Source organism: Thermobia domestica, chromosome 18 (genome assembly GCF_964235325.1).
Source record: "Thermobia domestica chromosome 18, izTheDome1.hap1.1, whole genome shotgun sequence".
Classification (NCBI taxonomy): domain Eukaryota; kingdom Metazoa; phylum Arthropoda; class Insecta; order Zygentoma; family Lepismatidae; genus Thermobia; species Thermobia domestica.
This window is the reverse complement of record NC_137471.1, coordinates 103993019-104016381: the sequence shown is the minus strand read 5'-3', so window position 1 is coordinate 104016381 and position 23363 is coordinate 103993019. Positions and strand designations below refer to the sequence as shown.

General features: G+C 35.4%; 1 protein-coding gene across 5 annotated transcripts in view; it reads right to left on the bottom strand.

Annotated features, from left to right (window-relative positions):
• Positions 1-22875, bottom strand: part of Strump (WASH complex subunit strump) — a 579189-nt gene extending 556314 nt beyond the window's left edge. Inside the window, exon 1 of one of the 5 annotated variants that reach the window (XM_081746920.1) lies at positions 22851-22875. The gene's annotated coding sequence lies outside the window, so the exon portion shown is untranslated. Of the gene's footprint in view, positions 1-21589; positions 21963-22274; positions 22417-22597; positions 22622-22850 lie in introns of those variants that run through there. The other 4 variants (XM_081746918.1, XM_081746916.1, XM_081746921.1 and 1 more) reach the window with 4 other exon arrangements.
• Positions 22876-23363: the final 488 nt, after the last annotated feature.

Genomic DNA, 23363 nt, shown 5'->3' with positions numbered 1-23363 from the left:
TTGCTGTATAACTTTGAGCGTAGGTTCAAAATATAGGTTATAAATTACGGTAAGTTATCATTTAACACTTTGTGTATTCAAAAATAATGAAATAAGTTCTTCAATTTTCTTTGAATAACGATCCCACTTGCGCCACTAAAAGCAACATAAATGAAAATCGTTGCGCCTTCTATTTTCGTTCCTTTTCTTTCTAAAGTACCTATTATTACACAGATGGCCGATGTCCATCAGAAGTCCACCACTGTATTCACGTTTAGCAGCTACCTTTCTTCGTTTAATTGTATCATACTGATAGACACAAACAATATTTTCTTTATATCGCACATCTTAAAGCAATACGACGTTTTATTATTATCATCAAATTTAGGTTGCACGAAATTCTAGATAAAATACACTAATTTTTATGCTTCTATACGAATCTTTCGATGTTAATAATTTCCACTGCTAGTCCCATAATTTTCCACGAATGGATCAATCCTCCTTAATTTAGTAATTCCTTGTGTTCTATTTATTTTCTGATACGCCTATGTCTACTTTACTTTCGAAAATTCGCAAATGAAACCAAACTGTGCTCAACATTTGTTCTATTTTGAAACCGTCTTAAAGACATTGCCATTTTCAATTCCCTTCTTTTACTTTGAGGATTTTAAGAGTAGACTGATAAGTACATAATATCTACACTCTATATGAAGATTTCTACACCACATAATTTCTATATGAAGATAACTGTCTGATTAGAGTAAGTCTCAGAATATTCAATTATCTTCTTTTCGTACATCGAAAATAGCGATACAAAGTAACTTTCAGAACAATTATATATGATTTATTTCTATGAATTCATATATTCCAGGTGCACGTTTCAGCGTAAATGAGAATTTGTATCACGGAACATTTTCCTGGGAATTTTTGAAAGCTTATCAACATAATTAAAAATAGAAAGTTCTTAAATACCAGGGTTAGCAAAAACCATGGTTTTTATTGAAGAAACCAAAAAGAAAAAAAAAACAGTTTTTAGGTTTAAACCCCGTTTCTTTGGTTTAAACCACGTTTTTTGGTTTAAATAATTTGCTCTATGTATTTATATCACATATGGACAGAAATAAGTTTGTTTCGCCTTGGTGTTATTATACAACAAGGTTATGCTCGAAGGGGTCACCTTAAAGCTGAATCCAAACCGCTTCTCGGCTTACATCCGAGAGAAATTGTCCTCTACTTGAACTCGAATCCGGGACTAATTGGCCACAAATACGATACGTCTGCCGACGCACTCAGGAAGGACTCCTGATAAAAATACGTTGTACTGATCTTTACATAGGCCTACTTGTTAACATGGACAATTTCAAAATACTGCAAGTACAGAAGAACTAATTTAGTCCAAGTTAAAGAAATACAACGACCTAATTTGCATATCAGTAAGAAAAGTGAATGAAGATACGAATTAATTGAGTCCACTTTGGCTCTGACCCATTTATACATAAATAAATACCAAAGAAACTTCTGATTTCAATAAATACCTCTCGTGGGGTTTGTACGACCTCCCCACCACCACCACCAAAAAAAAAAAAAAAAAAACGGTATTTTGATGTATTTTATCAACAATAAACATTATTAAAACGAAACAACATTTAGAATTTTCCTTTGATTGCAATTGCATAATAACAATAGCAAACTATAAAAAACTCACAAAAGAAGCATTTATAAACTTATATAAAAAAGTTGCTTTTGTAGTATAATCTTTTTGAATAATGAATGGGGAATTTAGGTGTGAATATAATACGAATAATATACGGGAGTGAAACGTGATAACCCACAAATGTGTGTTCATTACGATTTTACGAACACTTACACTTTGACGAACATTTTTCGTTTTTTGGTTTAAACCAGTCGGAAAAAAAAAAACAGCTGGTTTAAACCAGCTAACCCTGTTAAATACTGAAGCAGTTTCATTCTGAAAACCTTCAAGGTTTAATACAATGCAGCAGAATTGCTGAAATAACTGTTGGAGACATTACATGATGGAAAAAACTAAGTGTTTCATGGTACGGTCAGCAGCAAAAATATCTTCTCCCCTGTCTGCTATAATTCCATTACCTCAGTCCAGTACTTTTGCTCAGGGTGGAAAAAAATCATGATTTTTTTAAAAAAAATCATTTTTGTTGATTTTTTTTATTTAAATCGATTTTCTTGATTTAAATCAAATCTTTCTTCTCGCGTAATACAAGTCACGAACTGAAGATAAAACATTAGGAATTAATATTAAATGTTAATTATGTCATTTAAGTGAAAGTATTGGACTTGAATTTTGAATTGATTGCCAGTCGTTAACTTATTTCAATCCCAAATAGAGATGCAAGGGTTAAGAAAAAAAAAAAAGTCTTTTTGGAGGGAGGAAAACTCGTTTTTTTTCTGCTTCGCTTTTTTGCTTGGAAAATTTTTTGGCTTTTTTTTTTCCAAATTCTGCTTTAAATTGATAAAGCAGGTTTTGTTTCGCTTCTCTACAATACAAAAACTCATTTAAGTAGTAGTGGATGCAGGTAATAATACAAAAACCTCGAAAATAAACACGAATTTCGAAAACACATTTCAAACAATTTTAATTCTTAACACATTTATATTATGAATCCCAAAGGATTAATCCATGTATATAATAAGTTGCAGTTAAGTTTTAACTTCCATATGCATGATAAGCAATATTTTTATTATGAATTAGAAATACAAAAAAACAAGGAAAAACTGCTACATGACATACAGAATTTATTGTACTATGTATGTGAGTTCAAACAAATAACACATCGGGAAGATAATATATTTACCGAACAAATGCACAAAACAAATTTGTTTCGACGCCGTAGCCTTTTCAAAAATAACATGTTTTTCTCCTTGTTCATTACGTACATCAAGTGGCTCAAGTGGTACAACGTTGGCTTCGCATTCGCGAAGTCATGGGTTCGATTCCCGCTGCCGACCATCCTGACTGGGGTTTTCAGTTTCCCCTGAATCCTACCAGGCAAACGCCGGGATGGTACCTACTAGAACAGGCCCTGGCCGATACCTTCCCAAATCTTTTCCATGTTGTTGTTAGATATCCAGTATAAAATAGCCTCTCAGCTGCACCTGGTGATTGTTAAATAAATAAATATCATTCCCTCGTCAATCTGTTATAGCCTATAAGTTTATTATGTCTGACTTCCGAGACTTTCATAAAGATTCATACTAGAGTAACAATGAAAAATAATCACTGTTTCATTACAATTCAACATATTACTTTAAAAGACTGAAAAATGCAATCTTCGTATGGGACGCTCAAAAATCACCTAATTTGTTAATGCACCTCTTGCTTGCGCCTTTGCTACCCCTACAGAAACTTCTTTGAAATGGAACAGAAATGTTGAAAATGTATTTTATATTCATTTATTACATACGTAAAAATCTGTTACCACCTATCAGGTGCTTCGGACCTGCAGAATCGGTAAAGTCTCAAATTCTGTAACGCACTGAATGTTCCTTAAGCTTGTTTAGAGTCAGGAAAGTACTGAATTTTCTGTTCATGGATCATATACATAATACTGTTCATCTGAGCGTTTGGTTTCCAAGGCTCTGGAATATATAACCACTATCACGGTTTACCCAGTCCTGAAGGTTTCTGATTTTTAACAAGAATTCAACATGTCATTACGGCTATTCCTTAAAAAACTACGAAATACATTTAAGTCAAGCTCAACAAACATGAGTGAGTGGTAAGCTTTTCCGCTTCTATTAGGAAATCCGGGATTCGACCATTGTGATAAAAGTTCTTAATTCCATCTGTGAATGTAGAGATAGTGCGTGTACTGTATGAGTCCTGGCTGATTTCATTTCTTATGTTTTAAATCGTTTTTCTTACTAATTACCAGCAATGACTGATTTGCGAAAGGGGTTAGGGTGGGGGTGTCTTCGGACTGAAGCCTGTTCTCCGAAATTACGGAATTTCTAAAACAAACGAAATTTTAGTTATGTCTTTACTCATGAACTTGAAGCTCGCCTCAAATGAAAATCAGGAATTTTTAGAAAAAACTAACCATTAACAAGAAAAAACCCTCCCAAAACACTTTTCTAAATCCGTACTGATTATTTGTATAAAATGGTATTCAAGGTTGCATACGGAAGATTATTGCTACATAATTACACAGCTACAGTATAACAGAAATGTAAAAGTATGCTCTGACGGATATATTGAAAAACATAAGTTTAACTATGTGCTAGAAACTAGAGTACTAAGCTCTAAGAAATGAAACACGAATAACTAAAAATGAAATGATCTAAAGAAGAAAAAAATGTCGATAACTCAGAAGTTAAAATAAAGTTATAAAGCCTCTAAAATTGCTCTCAAATACTAATTCATCAAACATGTGCTCATTATGGTGAATTCTAGAGGGAAATATGGCATTGAGGTCATGAAATCTTGTTTAACTATAGAGTATACTATAAGAAAGCTATTTAGATAGAAAAATCATACAAATGAAAAAAGGCAAAATTTCCGTTTTCTTCCCTAAAAAGCCAGCTTTTTATGTAAAAAAAAAAAAAAAAATCAAAAAAGCCGGCTATTTTGCATCTCTAATCCCAAACAAGATTTCTTAAGCACTAAGGAAAAAGTGCGACGACGTTTATCAACATGATACTTTTTTTTCACAAAAGTTACTCATATTTGGCAGGGGCATACCTTAAAAAAATGGAACTAGCTTGCGGCACGAAATACGTATAAGATACGCCAATTTCGCCTAAAGTTATAAAATCTAAAAAAGGAGAGGGAATCGGATCCCTTTATAAATATGCCCCTATTATCTGGGAACAAACAAACAGACGCGCACACAAAAGAATTTTCGTCTTAAATGTCCATGGTGATTTTCTCGTTGGAATAGTTAACGATTTAAAAACCTTATGTTACGAAGAAAAGAAAGCAGAATACCTCCGTTACCCGTTCAAAACGGGATTTTCCCTAATCATCTCTGCATGAAATACCCGTTTTCATACTGTGCTGTACATACATTTGAATCTTATTGTATTATGATTATCTTCCATAATTGAAATAACACAACAGAGGCTGGATTTTACTTATTTTCACTTTGAATTAATTAATTTCGGAATTTGATTTAAATCAACGATTTTTATTTAAAAAATCAAGTGATTTAAATCTCGATTTAAATCAGCCTGATTTAAATCAATCCACCCTGCTTTTGCTCATATTAAAAACGCCTGGACAGATGTAACCCAATTTACACCTAGCATTTCAACCACCAGGCGACAGTTGGTACGCGTATGGATGATTAAAACAGGCTTTTACTGTGGAATTGACCCTCGAAAAAAATCCACTTTAAGATTAATCTCTGTTCTCTGGAGTGTGGAGTCCAATGAATGCCATACATGAATAACACTAAAATTCGTTGACGTGCATAATGTATTACTTCACTACATTCTGTATGTGAGAAAAAAATAAATAAATAAAATATTGATCATACATGCGTAGAAAATTAACTGAAATTAACTGAAAATATGAAATCTGAAATGTTTGAAGGAAATAACTTTGCAAATCTTTATTTCCATTCATAGACCTACAGCAATTCTCTTCATTCGAACATCTCTGTCCTGCAAAAGAGATCTTGCATGGCACACAGAGTATGAGTTGAAACTGAAGCATGTGAAAAATTTTAGACTTGCGAAGACTGCCACCCAAGTCTCCTTGGTAGAAAACCTCGATGAGATAACCACTTGCCTACGGCGACCATTTACCTGATGCCGTACAAAAACTGTTAACTACTTCTAAACTTTTCAGTAAAACTAGTCAAGATACTAAGGCCTGTATTACGAGATGGTTATTAGTTAAGATACTCATCGTTTCCTGTTTCAACTCAGAAACAGGTCAAATACACTTTTCTCAATAAGGAAAATCTCCCGAAACATTACTCTAGTTCAGGTTGAGGTTTCTCTGCAGCCTACAAAGGAGAAAAGATGGCAGATGTTATTTTGTAATTATTTAAATTACATACATCAACACGTCCAGGAATATTGAATTACGTTTCGAAATATTTTCAAATAAAATATGCTTAGTAAACGTATTATCTCCGTAACTAGTATTCAATTTCTGTCTTACGTGAAGGGCTTGTAGTATAATGGTATCGTACGACACTACCACGCAGCAGACCTGGTTTCGAATCCCGTCGTGTCAATTGATCTTCAAATTTTATTATCTAGGGAGTTGCTACTGTAATTTTATTACTGTTTTTTTAATTATTATTAACGATCACTCAAAAATCACATCATTCACGGATTCTCTATTTCGTTAATAGCTATAGTGGTACATAAATTATGTTCTACGAAACTATTCACAATAAGTAGTTCATTCTTCCTTGGGAAAATTTTTCCGACAGTTATCTCAAATACGACTCAAGTGATTTTGTTGATATTTGATAAATAAATATTTCCTTAATAACCCTAGCAAACGGCAAAGATAATCTCTTATCAAAAATCAAAACGGATAGTTTAATTTTTTAGCTTTCTTCACATGAAGCTTCCCGAAAATGTCTAAAATAGTTTCCGCAATAAAATACTTCGTTAATAGCTCCAGCACAACATGATTTAGTGTAAGGAATAGGATCGGGAAGTTTAAGCATCACAAATAATTATTCAAAATTGCCACCAGTAGCACACACACAATCCTTAAGTCTTTGTGGACACCCTCAATTCAATTGCGTTTATTATCTACTACGCACGTATCGTGGTGGATACAAGTCACTGAACAGATAATGATGACTGCTTTGAAACAAATGCAGAATATGGGAATTAAATCTGTCATATCTGTAGTTTCGTGTAGAGAAGAAACAAACTTGTGAACAAAACGTTTAAGAATAACTCAAGTTATTAATATAAACTATGCCGAAGATTATTGACTTATATCATCATAAAAGAAATATAAAAGACGTTTTGAAACTAAGAAATATCACATACAACTTCGCAAGCGGAGGCAGAGAAACCTAACGTCACCAAACTAAAGGCGAATCGTTTACTGCGTAGTGCTCGTGGTTCAGTGTTCAAGGCGCTCAACCAGTAATCTGGAGGTTCTTGGATGAAATCCACGTTGGGCAAGTATTTTCTTTTTTTTTTTTTTTTTTTTTTTCTTTTACCTTAGGATTTTTGTAGGCAATTGATCGGCGATGACATACGATTCATTATATTCAGATATTTGAATACTCGGATGTTTGAATACTTGAAATATCAAATCTTCAAGAATAATAATAAAGTAATAATAATAACTTATTATCGCTCAGGTCATACCATTACAAGCAGAAACGCGACATTTGGCAAAAAATATTTCGGTTTTGTTTAATGTTGCTTACGAGCAGAGGAACTTCCCATCTCGTTTCTAAAACAAAACAAACAAAATCGAGATGATAATTAACATTTTACATTCGAGACGGGACAAGTCTAACTCAAATTATCGTCTCGCTTTGGAGATGAGAATCGAGACGAGGCGAGGCGAAAAGTATCGTAAACATTTCTCGTCTTATCTCAATGTCCACTCTTTAAGTAACAATTTCTCTATAGACCGAATTTTATATGCTGTTCTGTTACTTTGTATCTCAGAGCTCATTGAATTATGGTCTGTGTAGATATTTTTTTTTTTTTTTTTAGCAAAGCTTTTATAATTACATCTGCATGTCCTATAAAGTTAGTTTATTATATGCCTTAGTGTTCAGTGATATTCAGTTATTTTCCTTAAAACATACAGTAGAATACTTTCTACATAAAACTTGAGTGGAACGACTTCGTTTAAAAGTTAGTTTGCAGAGTAGTTGCAGAGATGTGTCTTGGAGGTACGGCCCACCCTCCCAGAAATCCTTACTTTTAAGTAAGTTTTGCCAAATTTTAGGGCAACTTTACGCTTTTAATACCATTATTATTATTATTATTATTATTATTATTATTACTAAAGTGTTGTGCATTTAATGGTTCACCCTCTTCCACTCAGCTCTCACCTAGTGGGCATTGTGCCGGACAAACGCCGTGTGTGTAGGTTTTCTCCGGGTTCTGCTTCTTCCCACTTTCTTCATTCCAATATTTCTTTCATTCTCATTGTCGTCGTCGTCTTCAGCTTAGCCGGCATAACCATTACTTAAAACAAATTTTCTTAGGGCTCTTGTGAGTTCAGTAGCCCCACATTCTACATGAAATTTGCGTGGAAACTTTTCATTTAACATTTAGCTAGTTACAGCGCCGTATGCAGAGGGCATGTCCAAGGGCGCCGATTTCTCTGTAAATTTGGGGGGAGGGGGCATTCAGATGCAGAAGGCATAAATATGAAGATTTTAAGACAAACTGCATTCAAATTATGCCAAATATTGTATATTCATAAATACAATGGGGAGCCCACATGATCTTTGGGGGCCCCGGCCCCCCAGGATCGGCGTTCTTGGGTATGTCCTGATGGTGCGTACACTTCTCTCGACTATTTTGTAACTTCTGCCTAACGCTAGGGGTGATTTTACAGATTGTAATACAATCTGTCCTCATACAGAATTTGTCTTCTATATTATTATTACTGAAGATTTGAGACCTCAATATTATGTTCTATGCCAATGCAAATAAACATACTGAAGGAAAAGGAAAAGAAATTGATTTGGACCCTGTTCAAGAGAACATTTGAAAGGACTAGTGTCCGGAAGGAAAAGAGGGGAAAAGAAGGTGTCAGCTCCTGGACAATATGAAAATCGAAATTTCGGACGCTTTAACAGAAACTACGTAGGATTTGTCTTCATCACGATATATAGTAACGCCCTTTCTTTGGGTACAAGACTTCGGATTATGTATGTGTTATATTGATACTTTAACAAAATATATATACAAATATAAAAAAGAATAGTTCCTATTTACAAATTTTGGTTTAACGCATATATGCAACGTGCTGGAAATGGCGAACGAAAATTATTTCTAGTAAGAGTGGAAAACTTAGAATCAATTCCACAATGAAACAATACCGTTTCAGACACATTTATGACTCATACGTTATGTATACATGAATTGTTTGCTAAACACGCTGAGTTTTCAGACAGTATAAATCGAGATTGTAGACTGTGACGTCATGTTGTTAGTATTTCCCCTGAGAAAGAAATCGTTTCAATTCTAACTTGTAAGAACGAGAGAAATTGACTATTTTACATGTTATTATACATTAGAATTATCAATTAAAAGGCAAATTCTGACCAAAGCATATATTAACTAATAAATAATAGCGTTACAGTTTCGGCAAATTAACTTTGCCTTCATCAGATAATGTGTCTAATGAAGGCAAAGTTAATTTGTCGAAACTGTAACGCTATTATTTATTAGTTCATATATGCTTTGGTCAGAATTTGTCTTTTAATTTATACAAAAAGTTCCAAAGCTAGAATGAGTGGTATTTAGAATTATCAACATTGTAAATGACAAAAAATTTCTTAATTTCCTAAGAGGAAATCGAACCGCGGACTCAAAATTACGAAACGAATGCTCAAGCCACTGCACTAACACTGCTCTGTTGAGTAAGAGTCAAGAAACAATAGTGTACGTAGCAAATTACACACATTGATGATTCAAATATTTTATTAACGAAGAAACACTGATTTCGGTCATGATAAAATACTTTGTTTGAGAGAATTCAAGTTTAAATTTAAAAAAAAAAAAAAAAAAAAAAAACATACAAACACGCAAGAACATGAAGGAGAAAGTGTTTTTAAAAGTAATTCGAATAATTAACTGGAACCTGGTACCTAAGACCAGTTGTTTTTCTGATTCACGGAAAGTATCTCCGTAACTTATCTCTATTATACTCGGTTATTCTGGTTTTATAGGTGTTTCCAGTAACCTTGAACGATAGGGACACGAACACAGATACATCAAGGACTAATATTGCGCATCGAGTTGCGGGATGAGACATAGTGCACCTGATAGAGGATGTGAAAATAGTGTATGTGCAAAGTTATAGCGGCTGACCGATATAATGCTGTTTGCAGACGATCCAAGAAAGCCTGAACAAGACCATTCAATACCTCAAATTTACACGTTCAAAGGAGTATTGTTCAAGACACTCGAACAAGTGTCTCGAATGGTCTTGAAACAAATTTTACGTGATCATAGAGGTATTGAATCATGTTTTATATATTTGTTGATAGGTGGTAGTCCAAAACAAGTGACTGAAACTATGAAAACAAGTGAAAGAGAAACTGCGTACTGATTTAGTTCAGACCTCCGCATGAATAGCTATAATATTAGCATATATTTCCTAACTTTCTGCAAGCATTTGGAACTTAATGGAATACCAGTATATTAAATCACTTAGAAAATAGGTCAATTGGTTTTGTAGCAACCCCCTTCGAATTTTCGCTAAGTATGTTGACCCTTTTACATTAAATGCGGGTTAGGTTAGCTTAAGTTAAAAGAGTAAAGTGCTGCTTAGATATAAAAATCCCTGTACTAAGCTTTCTAAAAGTCTGAATCTTCAAATGGCGTACTGATGGCAGAATCACACTCAAAAAGAAAGAAAAAAAACTGTTTCCCAAAATTGTATCACGAGGCAATGATTCCCTTTTGATGTTATTTATGCTATAGTATCGAAGACTGTTAAAGAAAAGGCTGAAAACGTAGGAAACCAAACGAAGCAATGATAATATATTTTTTCAGCCACTGGACTTATCGCCCATATCTGCATCAGACTTTCTTCACAAACCTATCCCATATTTGGTACTGGTTAAGAATAACCCGTCAAATAGTAATTTTACTGGTAAAATGTGTGAGTGCGTACGAAAGACGATTGTTTGGGATAATAATTTCCACCGTCGGAACAAGCCAGTATAATGTAGGAAACAAGTATTTTATGTTTAGCAGTTTATTGTTACCAGTAGCAAATCATTACAAGGGCTATAGTTGAGTTGTCAAGGGTTTGTTGCAGTATTCTAATTCTTATATTTCTTGCACTATAACCTCCGTCAATGACGCGCCTGCTCCCGACGGACGTAGGGTGAGTTCGCCACTAGTCGACCGCCATCCAATAGTCGACCATTTTTGCTTACTATTGTCTATTTAAAATATATCTGATGGTCTTTTGGAGCGAAAAATTATTCATGATAAAACTTGCATCATATACTACCAATGACATTCATTGTTTAACTCTCTCTTGTTTAGCTGGTCGTCTTCGACCAATATATTTCGACGTATCTGTAGAATTACAACTAAAGTGCACACTTTACGACAGCGTGTAATAAGAATTCTGTGTTCCTCTTGTTTTTCATTTTTCTAAGGATATAGATAGTACGTGAGGAAGAAATGTTTTAGTTACATAACCAAGTTAGTCTAGAAGCTGTACCAGCATAATTTGTCAATAACTGGAAAGAATTAAATGAAAAAAATACGCGTTAAAATGGGGTCGAAACTTGGCATTTTTCCTTTCCCATAAAAACCAATTGTCGACCAAGGGTGGTCGATTATTGGATTATTTGAGAGTGCGCCAAATTGCTTCAAATTATTCCTTGTTTGGTATTAAGGCCTGTTTTTCAACATACATGTATTAAATTGTCGATTTCGTGACATATTCTAAAAATCGACCGCCTGTTCCTCATGTTGATCGACTATTGGAATATTTCTTGCCAGCTGTCGACCACACTGTTTCATACTGTGTTTTGCATTTTGCTGACTAGATTTTGTTCAGTAACATTAGTTGAAAGTTTCTTTTTCTGACAATCTATTTCGATGTGGAACTTTTTTTTTTTTCTTAACACAAAAACAAGAAGCTTTCCTAGCTGAGCTAATGGCTAGCACGCGTGCCATGATCTTAAGACTTATCTCATCAGTACGAACAATCTTTTCATTCTAGAAGATCCACGTAGAATTTTTAACGCGTATGAATCTTCTTTCCAATTGTGCCCATCATCCGGGAAAATTTTGGGATCAAAGGGCGGGAAGAATATTTATGAGGTTCAAGATAAAGAAAAGTTAACGCTTATTTTTCTAGGGACGTCTAGTGCTTCGAGAGAAACAGTTGCTCCAACGATTGTTTATCCATAAAAGTCGCGAGTACTCACAAGTAAACCTTACGTTTGGGTGAATCGAGTTGCTGACTGAGACTCATATGAGAAAGTAGTACTAAATGTGGTCAGTATTTCAGTGAAGTTGTAGGTGCGAAGCTCCAGGGGTTTAGGAGATACAGCTACCAGAACATCACATGGAAGTACAGAATAGTCTTCATACAGTTGGAGGTAAAAGCTCTGTCAGACCTCTTGTAACGACAAAAGATGAATAACAAATATATGGGTACATATTAGGACTAGGGGGAAGTCATATAGTAAGGGTATACCTGACGGCGGCCATCTTGAAATCCGCCATTTTGAATTAAGGTTAAGTTTTTAAAATAGGAATAGGGTCATGTGATACATGATTTAAGGCGCAAATTTAATCAGAAGAACAATGGTGACGTTAATTTTGATTTACGCGCAATTGGTAAAAAGTTACAGGGAAATTAAATATTGTTGCAACATATGTATTAGTCCTTTACCCCACCTTGTAAATTTTGTGTTAATGATAATAAATAAAAAGCAGATGGATAAATATTTGGTCTGTGGTAAGAGTTGTCTTGATGGCGTCCATGTTCAAATCCGCAATTTTGAATCAGACAAAAGTTTTAAACAAAACGCATAACAGTGACACCTTATTAATAGCAAATTTTATCATAACTCCAACGGTATAACCATTTTTGCTTTATCATTAACCAGCACAAAATTAAATGGATCGATCCTTACGACTACTGCTTTGACGGAAATGTTAACGACAAATGTGTCAAGTGTAACTCAATTGCCTTTGTCAGGTGTGCTCACTGTGAGCAGAGCGTTTGTGAAAGTCAGGCACTCTTTTCTGAACTACATATTGATTGTACTAATTGAGGACTTTTCTGGAAGAAAGACCAAAGTTCAATTATTTCTCAATTCCACTTTGGTCATTTTTCCTTAAATTAGCAACTTGTTTATGCGATAACAATTGCTGGTTACTGATAAAGCAAAAATGGTTATACCGTTGGGTTTATGGTAAAATTTGCTATTAATAAGGTGTCAATGTTATGCGTTTTGTTTAAAACTTTTGTCTGATTCAAAATGGCGGATTTGAACACAAAATTTACAAGGTGGGGTAAAGGACTAATACATATGCTGCAACAATATTTAATGTCCCTGTAATTTTTTACCAATTGCGCGTAAATCAAAATTAACGTCACCATTGTTCTTCTGATTAAATTTGCGCCTTAAATCATGTATCACATGAACCTATTCCTATTTTAAAAACTTATAAGGTGGGGTAAAGGACTAATACATATGCTGCAACAATATTTAATGTCCCTGTAATTTTTTACTAATTGCGCGTAAATCAAAATTAACGTCACCATTGTTCTTCTGATTAAATTTGCGCCTTAAATCATGTATCACATGAACCTATTCCTATTTTAAAAACTTAACCTATTCAAAATGGCGGATTTCAAGATAGCCGCTGTCAGGTATACCCTTACTATATGACTTCCCCCTAGTCCTAATATGTACCCATATATTAGTTATTCATCTTTTGTCGTTACAAGAGGTCTTACGGAGCTTTTACCTCCAAGTGTATGAAGACTATTCTGTATTTCCATGTGATGTTCTGGTAGCTGTATCTCCTAAACCCCTGGAGCTTCGCACCTACAGCTTCACTGAAATACTGACCACATTTAGTACTACTTTCTCATATGAGTCTCAGTCAGCAACTCGATTCACCCAAACGTAAGGTTTACTTGTCAGAGATATTGGGCTTTATGCAGAGTCGTTCTGACGCGTGATTAGTGCAATACTAAAGCGTTCGACTAACATGTGTTTCCTGCAGTAGTTAGGCCTTTAGTATGACTCTACTCATACGTCAAAACGACTCTGCATAAAGCGCATTGTGCCCAATATTCCCTCTTCGATTGTGGTAGAACGATCCGAATCTGGTTGGATGATTAGCGAGACATTCTTTGAGTGTGTCGCCAACGGTTTCAATAAATGGCTATTAGATTACAATGTAACCTAAGCCTGTAATATTTTTCATCGACGGTCACAAAACTCACTTAACTTATGAAGTAAACAAATTTTGTGACAACAACGAGATCATATTGTATGCCCTGTACCCTCATGCAACGCATATCTTGCAACCATGCGATGTATCCGTCTTCAAGGCGTTAAAAACAAATTGGAAATTCGTTATATGCAGCTATCTAACGGAACATAATTTATCTTCTGTTACAAGAGTTCAGTTTGCACCACTTATTGCAGAAGTCCTAGCAACAGGAGCTACACCGTCAACAATAATGTATTTCGCAAATGTGGACTGTATCACTTCAATCTGGACGCCGTTGACAACACAAAATGCATCAAGAGTGTATGCAAAAACAAAGAGTACTTCTACTCAGCTAAACGTTAGTGAAGATCTTCTTACTTCAAGAAAAGTTATTACTGTGTACAAGGATGAACTTCAAAAGGCTGCAGTTCACTTCAACACAGGCCTTGAAGTTTTGAAACTTCCAGCAGAAGAGCCGATGGACGAAACACTACAAACTGATGATAAAAACGCCAGCTTTACCAGTAGATGACGAAGTTGTAGTTGGTGAAATCCCTGTATTTGATGATAACAATGAATACTTGCCTCAATCTACTCTTACTGTTAATCAGGATTTACTAAATGAACTACTGAAGCCAATCCAAGTGTAACAACTGAAAACAGTGAATATAGCACCTATTCTACCAACCAAACCTGAGGAATCAGACACCATTGCAGTACAGAAGAAAGAGGAAATCAGTACTGTGCCAAATGAAGAATGATTTGTATGTCTGCTTCAACAACAGAATCAGAGAGGCCTTTAATTATCCTGAGAAAGGAAGCTTTTATTCCAGAATTTGTGCCATCAAATGAGAAGAAAGGTAACACATCTACTCCACTGAATGAACTGAACCTATGAAGGATATTCGGCAATATACTTATTCTTCCAAAGAACATTCTACTGAAGTTCTGGCTTATATACCAGCAGCAGAGCAAGAAACAAGGACATTGAAAGCGAGTTGTTCCTGGACCAAGTGAATCAAATCAGAAGAATATCGGAACACCTACAATTATCAGACCAATAACGGCAACTTTTAAAAAGCATCTGTTCTGGCCCAAGAGCCCAGTCAAAAAACCTAAGAGGAAAGTAGAGAAGATAACGTTTGCAATTAGCTTAGAATAATATCGCCGAGTACCGACTGCAAAACAAAACAAAACAGAAGAAACTAGAAGAGGAAAAGAAACGCAACAGAGACTAAAGAAAGGCAAAAAAAGCAAGAAGACGGAAAATCCTAAGAAAAGATCGAAGAAGAACTGTAGAATAACTGCTGTTGTAAAACATCACAATAAAGATGATGTAATTTACTATGGCGATGGAGCCATATGCAGAGGATGTGGAGTGATAATTAATGATTTTGCTTTGGAAAGTGAGGATAAACTAGTGGGTTGCGATGAATGTGATAAATGGTTCCATTTTCGATGTACCGCTGGCTATGCATGGGAAGATCTCGCAGATAAGCTGTTCCTGTGTGCAGAGTGTACCATATAAATTATTTGAACAAACAATAAGGAACTTAGTGTTATTACATGAAAAGATAACTCAATGTGCTAAAGTAACTCAGAAGAGAAATCTTATCATATATGAGAAGATAACTCGGTGTGCTCAAGTAACAGGAGAGAAACTTAACACGGGAGAGAAATCTATTTCACACGGGGGAAACGTGAACACGTACGATTTTTTAAAAAATATTAGTGACTGCCCTAGTAGTAGAGATAACTTGCAAACCGCTTGCTGTAAGCTTGAATTACAAGTCGGCCAAGCTTGCGTCCAGCTTGATTGGAAAACATGCAAGCATACCGCAAGGTGGGTTCCAGTAACAAAGTTATATGAAGGCAACCTTGCATTCAGTGTTCCATTCAAGTTTGACACACACGTTTAACAAGTCAAGTCTATAGCCAATGAACGGACAGTGAGCTATGATGCTCTGCGAAGGGTCTAAAGCATCGCTTACAAGTACAGCAAAAGGCAGATTGTATGAAAGTATACGTTTCAGGTGCAAGCGTAGAAAGCCAAAAGCCAAGCACGCCCCAACAGGCCGAAAGCATTTTTGCTACTAGGGTCGTACTTTGTTTAGAATTTGTAAAGCTATAATAAGTGATAAGATAACGTGCGCACATAACACAGGAGAGAAATCTTGTTTCACGTGGAAGAACCATTTAATAATCATATCCATTATTCCAAATAAAGTAGCTATGGATCAAACCCTAATCCTTTAATTTATAACCACTAAGGAGAAAAACTTTAAGAAAATTAGATAAAATCTGTATCATCGTTTTGTCAAGTTCAGATCTCACGAATAATACAATTTCCAAACATCACCTAACGCAATCAATTACTTCAAAGCGATAGAAATTGCGCGCGGTCGACTACTGAATGACGAGGGTCGACAAGTGGAAATTTTGATAAGTTTTCGTAAAACGCACTGTTATGTCACTGCAAAATTTTAAAAGTGAGCAGTTAACACACGGTATGGTACAAAAGAACCCAAATGAAGCACATAATTCACTTTTGTCAAATATTATGAAATCATCACGTTTTATAAGTGTTCAGAAGTAAGATTTTTTTCAACGGTCGACTATTGGCGAACTCACCCTACCCTCGCGTGGGCCCCTTTCCATGTTCCTGCCCTGATGCTGTTAAATGCCATTCTTGATTTTAGTGGGTTTTTCCACTTTCGTATATGTGGCATGTCTGGATACGCATTTGTACCTTACGGGAAAGTCCTCGTAAAAAAACCTGCACGCATGCAAGTAACTCCTACCTTACGAAATAACTCCTAAAATACTACGTGTGAATTTCGTAATAAAATAATTGCATATTTTGTAATAGGATAACGTGTAATAATTTCCAGGGCACTTCAGTTTGCGAACATAATATCAATCTGTACGCAATTATTTTTTTTATTATTATCCCAGATTAATAAAAGTACAAAACGTCTTATTAAAGCAAGAAAAGTCAGATACATATATTTTATTTGATGAACTCTTCACCCGATATTCTTGCATATTAAATTCTCAAATTAATACTTAAACCTATCATTGCCTCAAAATTTAACAATAGTTATGGGCATGCAAGCACTGTAACTACATAAATCGTGTATATTATCAACAAAAATACTAACAATATCTTCCAGCCCAGATATTAGCTTTAGAACAGGACCGAAACGAAATCTCTTGAACGAAACTATTGAATGCAAGACAAAAATGACGTCAGTGCTGACGTCTTTTTCATCAAATAGTCTTGAACAAGACTCTTGTTCAAGCTTTCTTGGATCGTCTACAAGCAGTATAAGAAACAGAGGGGGAGGGGGTCAAAGTTGGTGGCAGAAGGGCTATGATATCTTATAGAAATACATCAAATAAACTGTTAAATCGTAAAAATAATGAAAATTGTAAAAATAATCGTCGGGTTAGGTTAGAGCTTTATATTTCTTTAAGCAAAGCATGCACTAAATTTGGAGCTCCATTACTATTTGAAGACTGACCTCAGGAGGGCTTAGTATAAATAGTGTGAGCGTATGGCATAAATACTACAGCGCATAAAACACGAACCAACTAGTACTAGGTGGCCACTAAAAAGCACGAATGGTATCTAACGGAGTCAGAGCAAGAATGCAGCAGTGGGGCCCGAGCACGCGAGTAGCTGTAGCGAGTGTGTTGCCCGTAGGGAGCACGCACGTCAGCGACAGAGGTATACATATAAACGATTATAGTCAAAGAGCACGTGCAGATTGATTGTACAGCTATACAGAGTTGTAAAATTTACAGAAGAAATTTGTAACAATAATATATTACAGTAGTGTGTAAATAATCAAAATATTGTGTTTTGTTACCTCTGAGATGCGTATGTACGTGAAAATACATTAGTGGAAGTCGAACCTGGTATGCATGTATTCGCCCATAAGATTAGTAATAATATTGTAACAGACCAGCATGTGAATAATCCAAGTACGTTGTGTTCTTACGTCGGACACGGATTTGCACGTAGAAAAACAGAAATCGAAATGTAACATGTCCTTCTTGTACCCATTAAGCATAACGTATGAAGTCAAGGAAGGGGTTCCAGGGTATACGAAGTTGAAGAGTTAAGAAGCGGAACCATTCAAGTTTGTGAAATTCTTGTAAATTGTAAGCACGAAAGAGTGCTAAGATATGGAGGTATGCTGTATAGTATAAGGTACGTTTTATTCACATTTCGGCAAGTCTATACTTCGACTCAAACAGTGACATTAATCGGTTCTTATAGTTCAGTCACTTCTTGGAACTGTTTCTGCGTGAGTCGCTTGCTGGAATTGCTCGTGCCTTTAGTGTGACGTAGTTCATGGTGGTAGTTCATATTTTTCCTACTAGGTGTCTGCGTACAGTCATATGGTAGTTTGTTCGTGTGATGTCACATGTTGTGTGTGCTTGTATGTGTGTGCTGTTGTTGGTGGAATGCGGGAAGCCCGTAACTGAACTTTCGTTTCATGGCGACGATCGAGTTAGCAAATGCTATTGAGAAACTAGGGTGACCAGACATACTCTTTTTAAGAGTATTATACTCTTTTCGAGGTTCATATACTCTATACTCTTTTTTCTTCCCAAAAATATCGAATTATACTCTTTTGTGGTATTTTCAATTTCATTTAACGTTTAATGCATTTTCCCATTGAAAATCGCATTTGTTTTCCTGTAAAAACTTGGATGTTGACAACACTTGAATGTAAAAGCATGTCTTCTAAAAATTCATAGCATATCAAATGAAATCTCGGAAACTGTGTCGAACGTATTAATGGGTACATTACGTCAGTTTTGTTTGGAAAATAAGGTCATCGGTCTTCTAGCTGATAATGCACCAGTAAATTTTGGAAGCATAAAAAATAAAACAGGAAATGTGCATAGCGAACTAGAGTGCAGGTTGAAGAAAAATGTTTTGCCTATCGGATGTGGGGCTCACATTCTTCACAATGGAATTTCTGTGGCGTGTTCGAGACTAATACCGATCGATATTGAGAATTTGGTTTTTAAAATATAGTACCATTTCAGTATTTTTACTGTAAGGACAAAAATTTGAAAAACTTTTGTGAGTCATTGGCTGTCATTATGAGGGTCTTTTGTATCGCTCAAAGACGAGATTCTTGTCTCTGCTGCCGTATGCAGAAAAAAATATACGTCAGTATGAACCACTTACAGGGTACTTTTTGAGTGATTAAAATGTTCCAATAGTCAATTTCTTTCGAGACGAAACAAGTGAGTTGTGGTTGTATTTCCTGCATACTCAGCTGATCTTGCTCACTGAAACAATTACAAAAATTGAGAGGGAGGATATAACAGCGACTGAAGTTCCTGATGAATATTTTGAACTTCTGAGGAAATACAAAGATAGAATTGAACAAAACTTTTATCCGTTTTCTGCTAGAAATTTACTTACGAAACTTGTAAAAGAAGGGAATATAAAAGAGGAATATGCCTACTCAGTGTCAAGAAGTTTTAAGTTTGAAGTGATAACATACTTAGAGACGTGGTCACAACGTTTCTTCGGAGAAGTAAACAAGATGAAACATTTATTACTTGACATATCAGTTACCTATGAAGAATTTCAGGAGTCGTTTGCATATTTCTATGAGCAGGCAAAACATGTAGACAGTTCGTTGGAATTCAATGATGATATTTTTGACAGTTACTGTGCAATATCCAGATGTGTTAAAGAACACCTTGAACAATGGGGAGAAAAAAGAGAGACAATGATGGGCAAATGGAAAATAGTGTACAAAGATTTAGTGCGGGCTGGGTCAAATTTAAAAGTGATTGTGCCACTCGTGCAATTCTTGTTTACTTTACCGGGCACTAATGTTGATTGTGAGAAGCCCTTCAGTGTTATTAACACTTACTGGAGCGAGGAGAAAAGTCAACTCACAGTGTCGACACTGGAACAAGTGATGAAAGTGAAGTTCAATGTAAGCATGACCTGTGAAGAGTTCAGACTGGCAATAAAGTATGACATTAACTTACTCAAGAAAGCAAGATCGTCGCAGAAGTATGAATGATGGCGAGTAAAACTGTTTTAAGTATTTGACTCATTTGCATGCGCATTGGATAAAACACTGTAATTCACCTTGTCTTCATACTTAGTCAATTTTTTTTTATATACTCACTAGCAGCGTTCACCCCGCTTCGCTGCGGTCACCCCGGAACGCAATAAACTTTGTTACTTAGATAATTTTTACTTTTTCGCTTTCAAATTGCAGTAAATGTTAACATTATAGCGCCTGTCATTTATGTTAACCCGCCGAGTGACACGGTCATGCGGGTTGCATATAAATACGTTTATTTTTATACCTATGATGAACTAACAAAGTGATTTGTACGTTATGGACACTTGAATGGTCAATTATCTCAAGACACTGGTAATTAAAAATTAAAGTGATATGATAAAAACCATCTAGGGTCCAAATCCTAATAACCCCCCAAAAATGAAAGAAATTGGTTCAGCCGTATTAGCGTGATGAGCTAACAAAGGATTTGTGCGTTCTCTTTTATATAATAGATTTGGATTTAAAAAAATCTGGTCACCCTAGAGAAACCGTTTCATGAATTTAATAGTAAGAATTTGAACTTGTCGTTTTTAAATAAGTTTGTATTAGATTCGGATATTAACTCATATCGCTTTGCAGTAGTGTGTGGTTTAATTGAGTTACAGAAAAACTATCATTGTTGTGGTCTAAGGCTGAAGATATTTCCGACGTATGGTAAAAGTGGGTAAAAGCAATTATGAGTTCATTATTCATGAGTGCTCTTCTATGGCGAAATGGTGAGTGTTTTCTTTTTAATTCATATTATTTGTATTCTTGATTTGTTTTGCATTTGAATATTAAGCAAAGTATTTGGTTTGCTTGTCCTATTGTCTTGTTGAGATGTAATTTATTTTTCTTTGTAATGCACTGATTTATGATTAGTGACGAGTGTTTTTTTTTTAAAATGTTTCCCTTTATGTTAGCTTTATAGTATTGGTGTGATTATTTATTGTTATTTTGGTTGTTTTCATGGTACTTGAGCGGGGGGTTTGGAGGCGGTATCTCCCCATTTAGATCTGAAAATTGATAGTCACCACTTCACTTGAATTGATTTCTCGGAAGAGACTAGGAATGGTGTCTAGTAACATTTTGGCCCTTGTACTTATGGTATAATTCTTAACATCGTACATTACTTTGACTGTGATAGTAACTGTAAGCGATTCATTTGATCCGGTTCCGGGAGCAGTTCAGGAATGATTCCTAAACTGCTCCGGGAACCGGATCAGATGAATCGGTTGAAGTCACTGTTTGAGTAAAAGTAAAAATTTGCCCAAATTTCTAAGTGAAACTAAATGAAGGGACCAATCACATATCTTTGTACTATGAAAGCAATGGTTTTCCACAATCTTCGTTTACGCGTATAGCTACAATCACTGACGCACCTGCTGCCGGCTTCCTGTTGTGCTCCTCCTTGACTGTTAAGACAGCACTCGTGCATTTTAGTCGACGTTTTTGCACAAATTTCTTAAAAGTGAATCTGTACCGGGAAATGCAAGCGCACACCTCAGAAAAAGTTAATACAGAGAGAAGAAAGGTGCGGATCCAGAGATTGTAAAATGTAAGGAAAATTTTGGGGAAGCCTTTAACTTGCCCATTTTGTGTCGAGAACAGAAGCCAACAAACCCCTGCGGGGGCTTCTAACCCGGTCCTACTACTTCTTAATGGATCCGCATAGTAAAACTGCACAGAAAATGTATATATTTCATGAATTTATGCGCGAATCCGTACAATTCATCTGCACAGAAGATCGTGCATACACATACAATACTTTCACTATGCTGTGCACCGACAGTAACTAATTCCCTACATGCACACCCCATTTCCATTCCATTCCATTCGGCGTCTATAAGATGCCGTGTAGATTGGCCCAAACTTAGGTTCAGATGGCCTTTTCCCTAGGATTGTCCAAAATAAATTGTATTAATGGCAATTCGTAACACTTTAATGATAGTGGAAAAACTGGGAGGTTTTTTTTCATCCCTTGCCGGAAAATATTTCAGTGTTTTACATATAAATTGTTTATTTGGTAGAACTGTCTGCTCGAGTGAACTCCCATTTTATACCTACCTCTTCTCATTGCTGACATTAATAACAAACATTAATTATAACAAATAAATTACGGAATTTATACGTCTAAATTTTCGAAAGTGCGGTAAATGATCAACCTACGAAAATTTCATCTTCTGTTCCTTTCTTTTCCTTCACTGTTGCCAACTCCTACTGATAAAATGTCGCTCAATTCAGGTCCAAAAGTCGCTAGAAAGTCGCTAAAACAGATATTTGTAGAATTTAAACCTAAAAAGAATGTTTTTCTGGAACAATATAAAGTAAACATGTATACATAGGCTAAATATAATCAACAAAGGCAGAAACCACGTGAAATGACTTACCTATTCGAAAAGATGGTACATCTTCTCTTCTACATCCTCTTCTACTGCGGCCATTCCATCGTAACGGGTGTTACATTTGGACAAGGTGACCAGAATTCTTACTTGCAAAAACGGGACGCATACGAATCCGCGAATATATCTAATTTCCAGATTAACACTGTTTTCAATTTATAAAATACACAAGAGTGATAACACAGCGTTTCTAACTTAAGTACTACCCAATAATACTTTTAACCACTAATAAACTACTTACCTCATTATTGAATATCTGTTATTCTTTTGTATATCATTACTTTCACTACATCATCTATAGCGTAATTTTCACTGGCATTTTTGGGATTAATGGATCTTCTTTAAAAGTTCTTTGTTTGCACTCAACAATTTGTAGAAATTGGTACAAGACTGATCAAAATTAATCTTACTGGTCGGCACAGCTTCCAAAGTATCTGTAAACAGTTGGGTTTTTATCACTTGTTCACAATGCATTCGTGTGCGAGAATACACATTCAATTGTAGCATTAGTCCCGGGTAAACAGAGAAGGAACTTCACAAGTTTTAGAAGATTTGAGTACGGTACGTTATAAGAACAGAAATGGGAAAATACTTCTACCCAGCAGTTGTCAGGAGATACTTTATTTGAGTTCCACTTAAATGAACCTTTCTAATGAGTGTTGGTACGGAAGAGTGTAGAGTTTGTATTGACCTTTTATATTTTGAATAATAATTACGGGACACCTGGGTCATTTTTGCTTAAAAACGGGACATT